The following is a 14,347-nucleotide window of genomic DNA, read 5'->3' on the forward strand; positions in this document are numbered from 1 at the left end:
GTTCGTGGCCCAGGAAGTCAGTGCCAACAACAGTGTCCATATAGCTAAATATTGACTGCACCACCCAATTCCAAGGCATCATTCGGCAGTCTCACTCGCTCTGTGAAACATGAAATAAATTATCACAAATCTCAAGTATGTTTTTCCCTCCTTCGTCTTCTCCCAGGGTGACTGGTGGTCTTTTGTTTCATTCAGTTTAGTTTTGCGGAGCTCCGGTCAGATGCATTCCCTTGAAGGACCCGTTTGTTTTTTTGCAACGGCCTCACTCAACTCCTTATACTTGATGGGAAAATAACCAAAAGAAAAGGGTGCACCTCCCTATGGTTAGTCAGAGTGCGTCACACTCCAGTGTATTACGGAGCTGAATCGATATCTGAATTTTAACGCATCGGTGGCATCTGATGCGTCCGCCTCCAGGGCCTGAATTTTCTCTATCTCTCTCTCTCTAATGATTAACAATGAGGTAGATAACAAAGTAGTATTTGACAGTCAAACTGATTCGGTTATGTTTGAGTGGCCCTTGGGTTCAGACAGTCTTTTAACTCGAGACTCACTCAAACTGGATCAATTCTTGCTATCTTTGTCCATCTTCAAGGCTACCTGCTAGTGTTGGCCTGGGCTCACCGATACCATGAATAGGTTGTTGTCGCTGTTTGGAAGGGAATTGTATTCTTGTTCTTTGTCCTTCAGACACAGCCTTTCAGACACAATATTAAGGGTGTACTTTCCCTGAACTCTGTCTATTCAGTGTTTTCCCATGACTATGACCATGCATTTTTCAGGTGTGGACTTCATGTTGTGTTCCCTCTTTCTGGTTTGATAAGTTTATCAGAGTTTGTTGATTGAATATCTCTTGAGAATTGGCATCACAGGTGCTACCAACATACAAAATGGTCTAGCTTCTAACACACTATCAACATGCTATCACGAGCTGAGTGAAGCATCTGGCACTGTGTACTGTAGTTCTAGTTACATTTTCCAATTTGGTCTCTGGATCGCTCGGGTGCTTTAGTATTCATTAAGGGGAGTTCCTTGTTGATCAATCACTGTCGCTTGGGCTTCTCTGTAATTGTGGGCTTCCTTAATCATGACGGACGTCTCATCCTCTTCATTGTCACACAGGTCTCAGGAGAGAGAATGTTCCATGACTTTCACACCTTCAACCTCAAGGTAAGCCTCCATGCTTTATAACTCCAGATTGGTTTCGGGATGTTGCTCTATCAGTCTACAGTTGATATAAAGGACTGTGGGTTTGATTCTGTAATAGCTGCCTGTCTATCGAATGTACACAAGGAGGACAGACATTGTGTGTAGACATTGACACATGTCTACGCGGTATCACAGTGCAACGCGCTGGGATGTTTACTGGGATGTTACTGGGATGTGACAACTCATTCTGACAACACAAAAGTGACATGAATGTAAAACAGCACACTGTCGCAATACCAAAATAGCTACAATGCAGTACTGACATACACAACAGACTACATTTAACCTGCCACATAAATGCAATGTCTTATTTGTCCACCTGTGCACACACCTGTCTGATTGTGAAAACTGGAAGTGTCTTCCTGTGGTAGGGAGTGGTTATGTGGTTGTATGTTGTTACAGTCATGAAAACCATTACTAAGGGAAATGAGCTACTGTGTAAATACTGCAATGCAGGTTTGATTGAGTTTATCCTGCTAACATAGTTTGGTAGATGAAGACAGACATGAAGAAGACAGTGGCATTGTGGGTAAATTGTAGATAATATAAGACTTCGTATTGTACGGACTTGTCTTTTCCAAAAGTCTAATATTACACTGACACACTGAATCCTATTCAAATGAGAATGTTAACTGGCTGACGGATAATATCATAGGTTACTATTTATACTGCAAAATGAGCAAGAAGGCAAATTGTAATTTATATGAAGAAAAATCCCATTGTATTGAAAATGCCATTCCATTTTCAAACTATGATAAAGTAACACTCATTTGATATGGTTGACTGCCAGCCGAATTCATTATTTTTGTTGCAGAGTTCGACACACATTTGATTTCCTTAGTCTTTAAATTGACAATTATATGTGAGGCCTTACTCTTGAGAAATCCAGAATGTCTCATTTTACTCACTGGCTTATGAGTTAACATTGAGACTCGTCCTATTCATTTTGACAACATATTGACAGACATGTCAATGACCTACAGGTACATTCTATGACACATAGACAATGAGTTACCAAATATATCTGCAATATGAACTAAACAATGAAGTTGCCTGTGTCAAAATTACAGTCTGTTAGTGAACTGATGAAGCTTCAACATTGACCTAAGGGGAGCGATAACAAGGTGTTGTGTGATATTTCCCTAGGTTTTTATTTGACAGCAGACTTGTATGCAGTATAGTATTAACTATGGCATGTTTGAATGAGACAGTCCTCAAGTGTGGATGGATTAACTTGGAAAATGCTCACTAACAGGGATCTAAACACATTTGTGCACAAAATTTGAGAGAAATTTCTGGGATTTTCTTTATTACGGCTCATAAAACATGGGACCAACACTTTACATGTTGCATTTATATTTTTGGTCAGTGTATATACTGAGTTTACACAACATTAAGAACCATGGCATAGACTGACCAAGTGAATCCAGGTCTGGTGGTTTGGAGATGACATAGCCTAAGACAGGCAGAAGCATGTCTTTTCTACGAAATATATTCCCATGTAAATGTATTCTCAAATACGACATTTTCTCTGTACACTGTACACTGACCTGACATGATTGTTGATGACACTCCGATGTTCAGATGAATGGAATTAAATGGTAGTGGTGGCAGTGGTGTAAAGTACTTAAGTAAAAATACTTTAAAGTACTACTTAAGTAGTTTTTGGGGTATCTATCTGTACTTTACTATTTATATGTTTTACAATGTTTACTTTTACTCCACCACATTCCTAAAGAAAATAATGTACTTTTTACTCCATACATTTTCCCTGACACCCACAAGTACTTGTTACATTTTGAATGCTTAGCAGGATAGGAAAATGGTCCAATTCAAGCACTTCTCGAGAAAACATCCCTGGTCATCCCTACTGCTTCTGAAATTAAATGATGTCTGAGAATTGGAGTGTGCCCCTGGCTAGCTGTAAATAAAAAATACAAATAAGACAATTATTCCTTCTGGTTTGCATAATATAAGGAATGTGAAATGATTTATACTTTCACTTTGTCTTTTGATAGTATATTTTAGCAATTCCATTTACATTTGTTAGTTAAGTATATTTAAAACCAAATACTTTTAGACTTTTACTCAAGTAGTATTTTACTGGGTGACTCACTTTTATTTGAGTCATTTTCTATTAAGGTTTCTTTACTTTTACTCAAATATGAAAATGGGGTAATCTTTTAAATAGTCTATAATGCGAACCACAGCAGCACTCAACTCAGACAGCGGTGTGAAGCCGACTCCAGCTGCTGGCAAAGTAATTCAAAGCCTATACTTTGTCACCCAGGATGTAACTTTCCAGTGATACTATTTTTGACAGTTAATGTTGTTATTAAAACAAAATGAGACAACCTCATAGTAGAATAGTTGACCTATTTACCTAGTCGGCTTGTGTGTTCTATGTGAGAAAACTCTTCCTCTTGAGGCGCATTCAAGTTGCGAGAGCCATAGGAGGGAAACATTAATTAAATCGCAGGAAAACACTTTTGAAAGCAGTTTTGGCCTTTGTTAAAAAAGAGAGGAATCACAGTTTTACAATAGTACCACGTTTATTTCCCTACTACTTCAGTTTACAACCGGATTTTCAAGCATGGTTTAGGTGTAGCTGTGCAACAGAGCTCTTAAAGTGACAATATCGAAGCCAGTGGACATCGAAGGTGAACATTTGTCCACTGAAGTCGGTTACGACGTCAAACTGCAGTCAGGTTAAGGTGAGGACGACGAGCACGCAAATGAGCTTCCCTGAGATGGTTTCTGACAGTTTCTGCAGAAATTCTTTGGTTGTGCAAACCCACAGTTTCATCAGCTGTTCTGGTGGCTGGTCTCAGACGATCCTACCGGCGTGGTTACACGTGGCTGTGGTTGTGAGGCCGGTTGGACATACTGTCACATTCTCTAAAACGACGTTGGAGGCAGTTTATGGTTGAGAAATGAACATTCAATTCTCTGGCAACAGCTCTGGTGGATATTCCTGCAGTCAGCATACCAATTGCACGCTCCCTCAAAACTTGAGGGCATTGTGTTGTGTGACAAAACAACACATTTTAGAGTGGCTTTTTATTTTCCCGCAGCACAAGGTGCACCTGTGTAATGATCATGCTGTTTAATCAGTTTCTTGATATGTCACGTGTTAGTTTGATGGATTATTTTAGCAAAGGATACATGTTCACTAACAAGGATGTAAACACATGTGTGCACTACATTTGAGAGAACTCAGCTTTTTGTACTTCTGGAACATTTATTTTATTTTATTCCAACATTTGATATGTTGCGTTTATATTTCTGTTCAGTGAATATTTTAACAATATATCAGATGATTTCCTGCGGTTTTCCATACATTTTCCACTGTTATCTGTATGACTATATAATCTCATGTAAGTCTTTCTGTTCCATCTCATTTCACAACACCACAGTCCAGTGCCCTCATAATGGTCCCCTTCGCCAGCCTCCGCAATTTTCCCCTACACTATTTATGCAGCGTGACAGGAAAAGCACAACATAATCAGCCTCTGAATTTGTATTTAATGATAGGGCATAATGATTTGGATACTTATTCATTCATTCAACCCCTTACCCACACACAATCTCACTCTGGTGTGGGCACATGCACACGCCCCAATCCCATAGCCTCGTTTTGATCCATTTCGCTCCCTCAAATCTGTCTGCATCTACATTTTAGCCGACCGCGCTTGCTCCCACCAATCCGTTTCTGACGAATGACCTCTCCGCAGCCAATTTTTTTCACCATGCTCACACACTGTTGTTGACACATTGTAGCAAATAGGCTTATTTTGACTTCACATCAAATAAACATTATGATGAAATATGGGCATTTTCTCTTTTTATATGTATTTATTACAGTGGCCCTCCTCCTTTTTCTACCCCACGAAAGGTCATTAGCAACGACACAACGAAACTAAGATGGAATTACAATTTTGCATGTGTCGGGCCAAACAGCCCCCTGTGAAAATGATATGTGAAATTGGAGCCCAAGACTAAAGTTTGCACCAAACAGTGTCAGTTTCTGAGGTGTATGGCTATTGAGTCCATGGTCATTTGTATGCATTAAGTAATGAGCTTTTAAAAGAGAGGCCTATTTGAAAGATGTTGCATGACACATGACACATGCAACTATCTCTGGTGTCTTGATTTTGTGGCCACTCTGATAACAAAGCGAAATAGGTAATAAACTGAATGACAATGGTTTATAGGGATAAGGTGTATATACAAATGTACAAATTAACAATAATCGCATTTAATCATGAAGCAATTGAGAGCATTGATTTAATCGTGAAGCAATTGTATTATAAATTGCCCCTTGATTACTATTAATACTTAATTAATGAATATTTCCCATGCATAATACTTCAGGAAATAGTGATACATTGAGTGTCTTTTTACCAGATAACTTTCTTCCCAAATGTAAGTAATTTTCCCCAACAAGTCCTAATATGCCACGTGCCCCCCATATAAATCACACTCCTATCAGTTAGTGTCCTTTAAATGAGAGCACTTACAATAATAGTTCTCCTCGGTTTATAATAATCCAGAAGCCCCCTGTTTTTGATTTATGTCTTTCAGCAAAATGCTTAATGTCTTTCTTGGTGTCCCGCCATTGGTCTTTCTCATTGCTCTCAGCGTATGTATATGTTATTGATAGAGCTATGAGTGATGACGAAACAAATCCCCATTGTGTCGCTTTCAAGGAAGATGCAGAATGTGATACGTCTGGGAGATGGAAAGGGAAAGAGAGGGGGCCAGTTTCAAGGAGCGCAACAGCTAAGTGTCCTTCCCCCTCTCTGCTTTGAAAGCTCTTTCCTTTTCTCTCTGGGAGAGGACAAGCATCTGAAGGCTGTGAGCTACTGCTTCCGTCAACACGGAGGCCAACCAGCCCAGGGAAGACTAGTGTCGCTTGCTGGAACTCATGCATTGTAGAATGATTGAAAGGCGATTATTCATTGATTCCATTGCCACGCGGCTTGGTTCAGATCATTTCCGAGCAGCTGGCAATGTACTGCTTACAAATCCATCTAAAAACGAAGTGTTACTTCGTACACCCCCTACTGTCAATTGACTGGCACATGTTATAAACAAATCAAATATTCTGACACAATAGAACCAACTGCATAATTTATACAGTTCACTCGAGTAATAGTTCATGCTTATTACCCCATGTGAATATGTAAAAGAAACCTACATTAGTCTTCAGATGTGGATTGATTAATTCAATAGTATAACAGATTATCATAGACTTTGTTCTATTCTCAAAATGTCTATAATGTATACCAACCGTTTATGATACATTCCTATTGAAACATATGCCACAATCATTCCAGTACATCATGGCCATTGAACATTCATCTGAGTGGTTTTACTAGAGGAGAAATCCGCTTCAAAGGCTAACTCTGAGTCTTGATCATTGGTAATTCAGCTCGCAGTACAGGGGGCAGGCTAAGAAAGCTGAACTCCTCCTACCGTCGACGATGAGTGTTTTGTTAAACGATGATGAGTGTTTCATTAAACATTGACAAGCCGTTCAGAGGGAAGCTGCCAGGCTAACACACAAACAGATGCCTAATGAGGGCTGGGATGGACCTATCATTGTCAGCCATGATATGACTGCATGCAAAATATGACATATTATAGAGAAAGTCTTTGTAGAATGTATTCAGCGACTATAATGAAAAGAGGTGCAATATGGTGACATAAGCTGATTATCAGGTTGTGTTAACTAGAGATGTCACTAGAGATGTTACTGATAGGAACTGAAACCTAGATTTCAGTGCATGCTCATCTATCTAGGGAAACAGCATAGTGATGGACATTATCCACCTTTAACGCCGATGACTTTGAAATGTTAAAGTGAAGAATAACTCACACTGAAGAAACACACGACAGTGTGCGCATATAACAGCATACTGCCACATCAGCTGCCACAGAATCATCTAATGAGAAATGCATTTTACATTTTAAAATGTAATCAGTAGGATCACCCCACGCAATCAGCTCTTCTTCATTTCACCTGAGCGAGACCCAAATAAGCGCCTTCAATGGGAGAATTATTGCCAGCAACTTATCAAAGCGGGATTGCGTTTTGACTTTGATTAATATAGTGGAGGCTGATAATGTCTAAGTTTTATAATGATCTCCTCACCAAACATTCTATAGATATTGAACTTGAGAGTTTGCTTTTTGTGTTTCTTTATGCCTTGGAGTTCTTTCAAAGACATGAACAGTTTTAGATTTTGTGAAATAGGTTTAGAATTAGATTAAATAGTAATATATGTGATACTAGTAATACAGTAGATTTACTATCTAATATAGGCCATGCTTAAGCCGTACAACATAGCAAATGTAAGCCTGCCTTCATATTCAAAATACCTCAGTGCCTGCCACATGCTTCATTCCTATGCAGTGTTCGAAGCTGGAACATCACCCTGACAAGGGAGCAAGCCAGGGATCAGAAAATGACTTAAATGTTTGCTGCTCAAAATTCCAAATGACCGATAAGCGGTATCTATGACTCCGGCGAACATTGGGATTACGCCGAATATGTGAGAGGTAGAGGGTTGGAGAACGCCAATGTGTTTTGACTGTTGCTCATCTGAAGCCACAGCCTCTCCACACTGAACAAATGTTATTTGTCACATGCGACAAATACAGGTGTAGACCTTACCGTGAAAAGCTTACTTACAAGCCCTTAACCAACTATGCAGTTCAAGAAATATTGTTAAGAAAATATTTAGATTAACTAAAGTAAAAAAAAAAATAATGTAACACAAGAAAAGTACATAACAATAACGAGTCTATATACAGGGGGTAACGGTACTGAGTCAATGTGTGGGGGTACAGGTTCGTCGAGGTCATTTGTAAAGTGACTATTTATAGGTAATAAACAGTGAATAGCAGTAGTGTAAAAACAAGGGGGATCCATGTAAGTAGTCCAGGTGGCAATTAGATTAATTGTTCTGCAGTCTTATGGCTTTGGGGTAGAAGCTGTTAAGGAGCCTTTTGGTCCTAAACTTGGCACTCAGGTATTGCTTGCCGTGCAGAGAGAACAGTCTATGACTTGGGTGACTGGAGTCGTTGACAATTTTTGGGGCCTTCCTCTGACACCGCCTAGTTTATAGGTCCTGGATATCAGGAAGCTTGGCCCCAGTGATGTACTGGGCCGTACACAATCTACCCTCTGTAGCGCCATACGGTCACATGCCGAGCAGTATGGATGCTCTCAATAGTGCCGCTGTAGAACCTTTTGAGGATCTGTGGACCCATGCCAAATCTTTTCAGTCAGGCTCCTGAGGGGGAAAAGGTGTTGCCGTGCCCTCTTCACAACTGTCTTGGTTTGTTTTGACCATGATAGTTGGTTGGTAATATGGAAACCAAGGAACTTGAAACTCTCGATCCGCTCCACTTCAGCCCCGTAGATGTTAATGGGGGCCTGTTCGGCCCTCCTTTTCCTATAGTCCACGATCGTATCCTTTGTCTTGCTCACATCAGCTCCTTTGTCTTGCTCACACACTTGCTGCCATGTTCCCGTTTATTTGAATACCGTAATTAACAAATAAGTTGAATCATCCATGATAATTATATCTGTTGAGGCCTACTTCAGAAACACCAATAATAGGATTGCCATGCCTACCACTGGGTGCCATCACCAACTGCCAACCCTGACAGAAACTTAAACTGATTTTGCCTCGTTCTCTCAGAAAACTGTTAAGTTCATTATCTTCTGCTGCAGAATCAACTTTTTTGAATAGCTCGCCCAAATATTCTCAACAGTTTCCAGTTTCCATTTGAATTGCCTTTGTCTGCTATAGGACTACTGTTTCCTCATTTAGATATGGCCAAGCATTATTTTACTCGTTGCATTGTGAACTGACAAATGATTTCCAGTGTTATCTTTCTAATACTCGGCTTTGTCTTCTGATTCTCATTCTGATTTACATTGCCGATACTGCCTGCGTCTATTAGCGAACACAATGAGAAAGAACATACAGCCAAATGTGAATTCAATCATTATTAGCGTACTGCTTAAATGTTTTTGTCACTTATTTGAACTTGGAACCAAAGGAATTTCTGACTTGTTTAATCATTCTGAGCGGTGAATATGAAGGGAAGTATTAAGTGAAAGGTAGAATCTACTAAGATTTTGATCATGTGGAGCATTTGGAAACATGGGATATGTGTGTTTACCATGGATTTGACGCCTGTCCTGCCTCTGGAAAGAAAAGTACACTAAATATGTTTTAAAGCTCTCACATGCTCTCACTAAGATGAACAGTAATACAGCATAGAACTTGCACACATGTGTCTGTTGAATGTGTTGTTATTGGCTTCAGAAATAACGGACCTCACTTTGAATATGAATGAAGAAAGATCACTGTAATTTGAAATGACACCGTCATGCACTTAACTTTGAGACGAGCAACAGCATCCATTTATTTGCGCTTGTCCTTCGCTGGCAGTCATGACACCCCTATTATGTGTGACAAGCCGTCTTCTGCTAACTGACAGACAGTTTAGGGGAATAATTCCACAGCAGGTCCAGCTGAGGACAGTTTGGAAAGCCAAATGATCCACAAAGACCAGACATAATGAATCCTTGTGCATGAAGGCATGGAGGGGTGAAAAAGAGCTTGACAGTTTTTCAGACACATCTGTCTCGATCCTTGCCCCTAAAAACTGTTTTCCTTTGGCGGAAAAATAGGTCAGCTGTGAACACCTGGCTGAATCTGCTGAGAATCTTCGAAGTGGGCTTTTAATTAGCGGACCATGCTGGGAATTGTGTGGATTTAAGATCTGTTCTAGCCAACGCTGCACAGTTCATGTCGGATTGTCAGTGTGGAGGTGGTGAAGTAGCTGTTTTAGAAACAGTCTTTTCCCACGAAAGGGAAGGGACAGGCAGGAGTGTTCCAGCTTGGCCCACATTCAGATACTGGATTATTGAGATTACACCACAGTGACTGCTTAATTAAACATTTGCCCGTCTAATGACTTTGCTGGAGAGAGAATTATATGTCTAAATGCAGAATAATGTACATTGACCCCGAACAGAAATCGATGGGGCATATAGTTTTGCCGCCCAATGTATTTTCTGACTTGTTTAGGGCGAATGTTTGCATATTGACTCAATCCGTTTGTCAATGGCTCAACATTAATCGAGCTGCAGGCTCATTCTTCGTCGTCTTAATGCATTGATTGGTGGTGTTCTACCAGTGTGCTTACTTTGTGCTTTTTGTTAGTCCAAATAAGGGGATTTATAAGTAAATGACTGGTGAATGGTGTATTGTCATTTTAAAATGTACACATATGTCATGTTTTCTTGTGTCGGCGTGTGTCGGCGTTTACGTGCGGGCACCAAGTGTTTCCACCCATCAAACTGTTAGTTTCAAAAGGAAATGAAAGATACAAAAAAATGCCAAATGCCAAACAAAAGGTTAGTTTTGTTTTAAGGAAAACAGTGCAGTTTAAAAAATTGATTAGTACCTTTTTAACTTTGTGCAGCTGCAAACTTTGCTAAAGGTGCGACCACTTTGGAAATATGTCCATAATGGGTTTTTTCTCGGATGACTTGAAACGGACGCCAAATGATGTCTAGTCTATTTCTAGCCTTGGCCTGGAGTAATACTTTTCCCAGATCCACATTGTGCATGTTTGTGTCACTTCTTCATACATTTTACATGAGATTGAGTTAACATAAAATATTGAGTGTTTACAAATTTAAACTATTATGTGTAAGGAGGACATTAATATTTTATGATCTTTCCAACTTCCTGATTAAAAAAAAACTGTCATCGTTATTCTTTGGTATGCAATGAGGACATCAAGAAAATATTGCAATAATCCTCCACATCCGTTTTCTAGGAGATTGAAATTAAGTATCTGTGCTGATATTTCTCTGTAGTTCAGTTGGTAGAGAATGGTACCCAGAACCACCCATGCATAAAATGTATGCACTCATGACTCACTTTGGATAAAAGTGTCTGGTAAATGGCATATATTATAAAACCAACAAATACTTCACATCACAACATTCCTTAAAAACTAATTCTGAGTTCTCTATGGTCTTTAACGAGGGATACTTAAGATGTATTCTAATTGAGAATTTGGATGCCAGCGAAGTTGGGGCATGAATTAGGTATTTTAAACAGTGTCAATGTGACTCGTCTCACAAGTTTCCCCCCTATCGAAGTCTCAAATTAAGTTGACCTCAACCAAAAGCTTCAGGACATGCAGCAAAGTCAAAGCCAGTCATATTACTTCCTTAGCTTTTGTCTTCTCCTCTGTGTGATAAGCCCCTCCCTCTAATGAGAAGATGGGGACTAATAAGGGTCCTATCTGCTCTTGATTTTAGATATTAACACCTCATCAAAGTAAAGCCAGCGGTAGTCTCTCCTTTCCCCCTTCGAAAATGTACATTAGCCTAGCAATGTCTACAAAATATAACTTTTGGAACCCAAATTAAAGTTGGAGTTGAATGGCCAAGAGCAGATTGCCTCTCCTCACTCAAGAAACATGTAATTTGCCTGACTGTGAATACATTAAACTGTACTCAGAAAATATCACCCCAAAAATGTTGCATTAGTGAACTTTAATACTGAATTTACGCATTGATTTTAGACTCAAAACAAGGCAAATATACTGTGCATCAATAATGTACAGAGGAACTGCTTGAATATGAAAATGGGTCACGACCAGACAGTGACATGGACCATTCATGGATTCTTCAGCGCTGAAGAAATGTTCAGCCATCTGAGATAATGTGGAATCTTGGGACAGATGATTTAAATAGCACGACCCGTCATTGGCCAGGTACTGTCATGTAATCCTTGCCGTCACTCCTTGAAAAAGTAAAGTGTAAGTTCTCATACATACAGTAACATCCTCTACCAATGGGAATATGCAGCGCTAACAAGTCCCCAAGCCTCCACCTTTTAATAAGATTATTCAATCAAATGTAATCAAAACCAGAATCTGCAGGAGGGTGAAACTCCATTCTTCCTACACTGTGAAAAAGCCTCATCAAGACTGTTTCAGATTGTGAACTTTGTTGTAATGAAATCATTCTTTCAGTGAAAATGTTGAGTTGTTGCATCGTACCTCTGGAAGATTCATTGGCCCTCGGTTAACCTCACCACGGCTAACCTCACTGAATGTTCAGAGAAATCACATTTTCACTCTGAGAAATCATGAGGTTCACTTAGGCATCATAACATGTAGGTCTTAGTGTTACCTTGAATCAATATGATCATGCTGATCAGGAAATAGCCTTTGTATGAACCTTCGTGAAAACCATGAACAACAGAAGAGGCAGAAATCAATATTTGAGGTGACATATTGAAACGCCAATGTGTTTTTGCCTGGCATGTGTATGATAAGTGTGTCAAAACATTTATTATTTCATAATATTCAGCATTTTTAGAAAGGACACTTCATTTTCTCCAAATGCGACTGAAAGGAGAGTAAGTGCTATCTGGAGTTAGTGCAAAGTTCTGGAATTATTATCATCCCTTGTGGCATATTGTGTCAGGTTGTATAAAAAATATATATATATATAGCTTGGAGAGATAAAAAATAAATTACTTCAGTGTGGCAAGGAAAAAAAGATTGTGAGATTCATCAAGTCAAGATGGAAATGTCTACTAAAGAGAAATCTAAGTGCCTTTGAGCAAGCAGTGATTGGCAGTGCAGTGATTTTCCCCCTTCGCGATGTATTGATAACATGTTCTAGCACCTTTGGTCAATGTCATTTTTACATAGATTCTTTCACAATATGGCATAATGTCATTGTCACATAAAGTATGACAGCAGTCATGTATTTCTTTTAGAGACACATTTTCAAAGGGCCTTGCATATTCATTTACTACTGTAGTCACTTACTTTCCATTCCAGTGGAAGAACATTTCTGAAATGTTCTGTGCATTATTAATAGTTTGCGTTGCACTTTTAATACCCCACAGAATTCCCAGTAAAAGAATTGTGCTTAATTGGCTAAATCTATAATTGTACAAGTGAACGTGTTCGATAGATTAAGGTTAAACTATCAGGGATATGTTCTCCATCCGTCTAAAGCCAATATTACACATTCTGTGAAAGCAGTAGTTGGAAAACTGGAGTCAATATTGATTGATCTAGGGCCTTGGCAATTACCTCCATGTGCAGAAGACTATGTTAAGGTCCCCATTATCTTTGCTCATTTTATGGGTCACTGGTCTGGCTTTCGCTGAAATAAACGACCGGGTAAAGACTTTCCTCACCTTGATAAGATTTATGACCAGAGTAAAAGGTTTGCATACGTAGGCGCCACGGGACCACAAATGACCCTTGCTTGGGTTTTGAACTGTAATGAATTTAGGTAAAGGGGGGGCATGTTAACAAACACGTCAACGTCCCTGCTGTGAAAATGTTGACATTTGGAAACAAACAAGGTTAGGATGTCAATCGCCAATCATAATGTGGCATGGGATAACATTTCTTTTGGAGGACTAACACTGGTATGCTTGATGTAGGCAGTTGATAATGTACACAATGTTTTCTGCTTACCTTTCATATACATTCGAAAAATATAGTAATGTTTGATTCTGAAATATAGAGCTCGACTCGGAAACACAATGCAAGCTAAAGTGTCAGCCCCCAGACATTTCATCAGATACAGCGTATTGGCTGGCCTCCGGTGGCCACCAGGTTGACCAGGGCACGGCTTTGTCATGTTCTTAAGATCCCAAATAAATCCAATTCCAATGGAATAATCACCCTAATGACAAATCAATGGCCTCTCTCAGTGCTCCAGCTCCCACAGCGCCAATCACAAAGATTAATTAATCAACGGGCCCGAGACAAGTCCCTGGGGTACCCACCCATGTAATCAAACAAGAGTCCAACCAGTCCTCCATTATTACTGTGCTGATAATGTTAGCTTGGGGCAGGGGGTTGTGTGTGTGTGTGTGTGTGTGTGTGTGTGTGTGTGTGTGTGTGTGTGTGTGTGTGTGTGTGTGTGTGTGTGTGTGTGTGTGTGTGTGTGTGTGTGTGTGTGTGTGTGTGTGTGTGTGTGTGTGTGTGTGTGTGTGTGTGTGTGTGTGTGTGTGTGTGTGTGTGTGTATGTCTGTGTCTGTGTGTTTATGAAGATGGCGTG

General features: G+C 39.7%; 1 protein-coding gene across 30 annotated transcripts in view; it reads left to right on the plus strand.

Annotated features, from left to right (window-relative positions):
* LOC109897033 (receptor-type tyrosine-protein phosphatase delta) overlaps positions 1 to 14,347 on the plus strand; it is a 593,471-nt gene that overhangs the window by 293,751 nt on the left and 285,373 nt on the right. For all 30 annotated transcript variants that reach the window (XM_031832363.1, XM_031832396.1, XM_031832394.1 and 27 more), the window contains exon 8: positions 1,123 to 1,170. The gene's annotated coding sequence lies outside the window, so the exon portion shown is untranslated. The remainder of the gene's footprint in view (positions 1 to 1,122; positions 1,171 to 14,347) is intronic.

This window comes from Oncorhynchus kisutch, linkage group LG9 (genome assembly GCF_002021735.2).
Source record: "Oncorhynchus kisutch isolate 150728-3 linkage group LG9, Okis_V2, whole genome shotgun sequence".
NCBI lineage: Eukaryota > Metazoa > Chordata > Actinopteri > Salmoniformes > Salmonidae > Oncorhynchus > Oncorhynchus kisutch.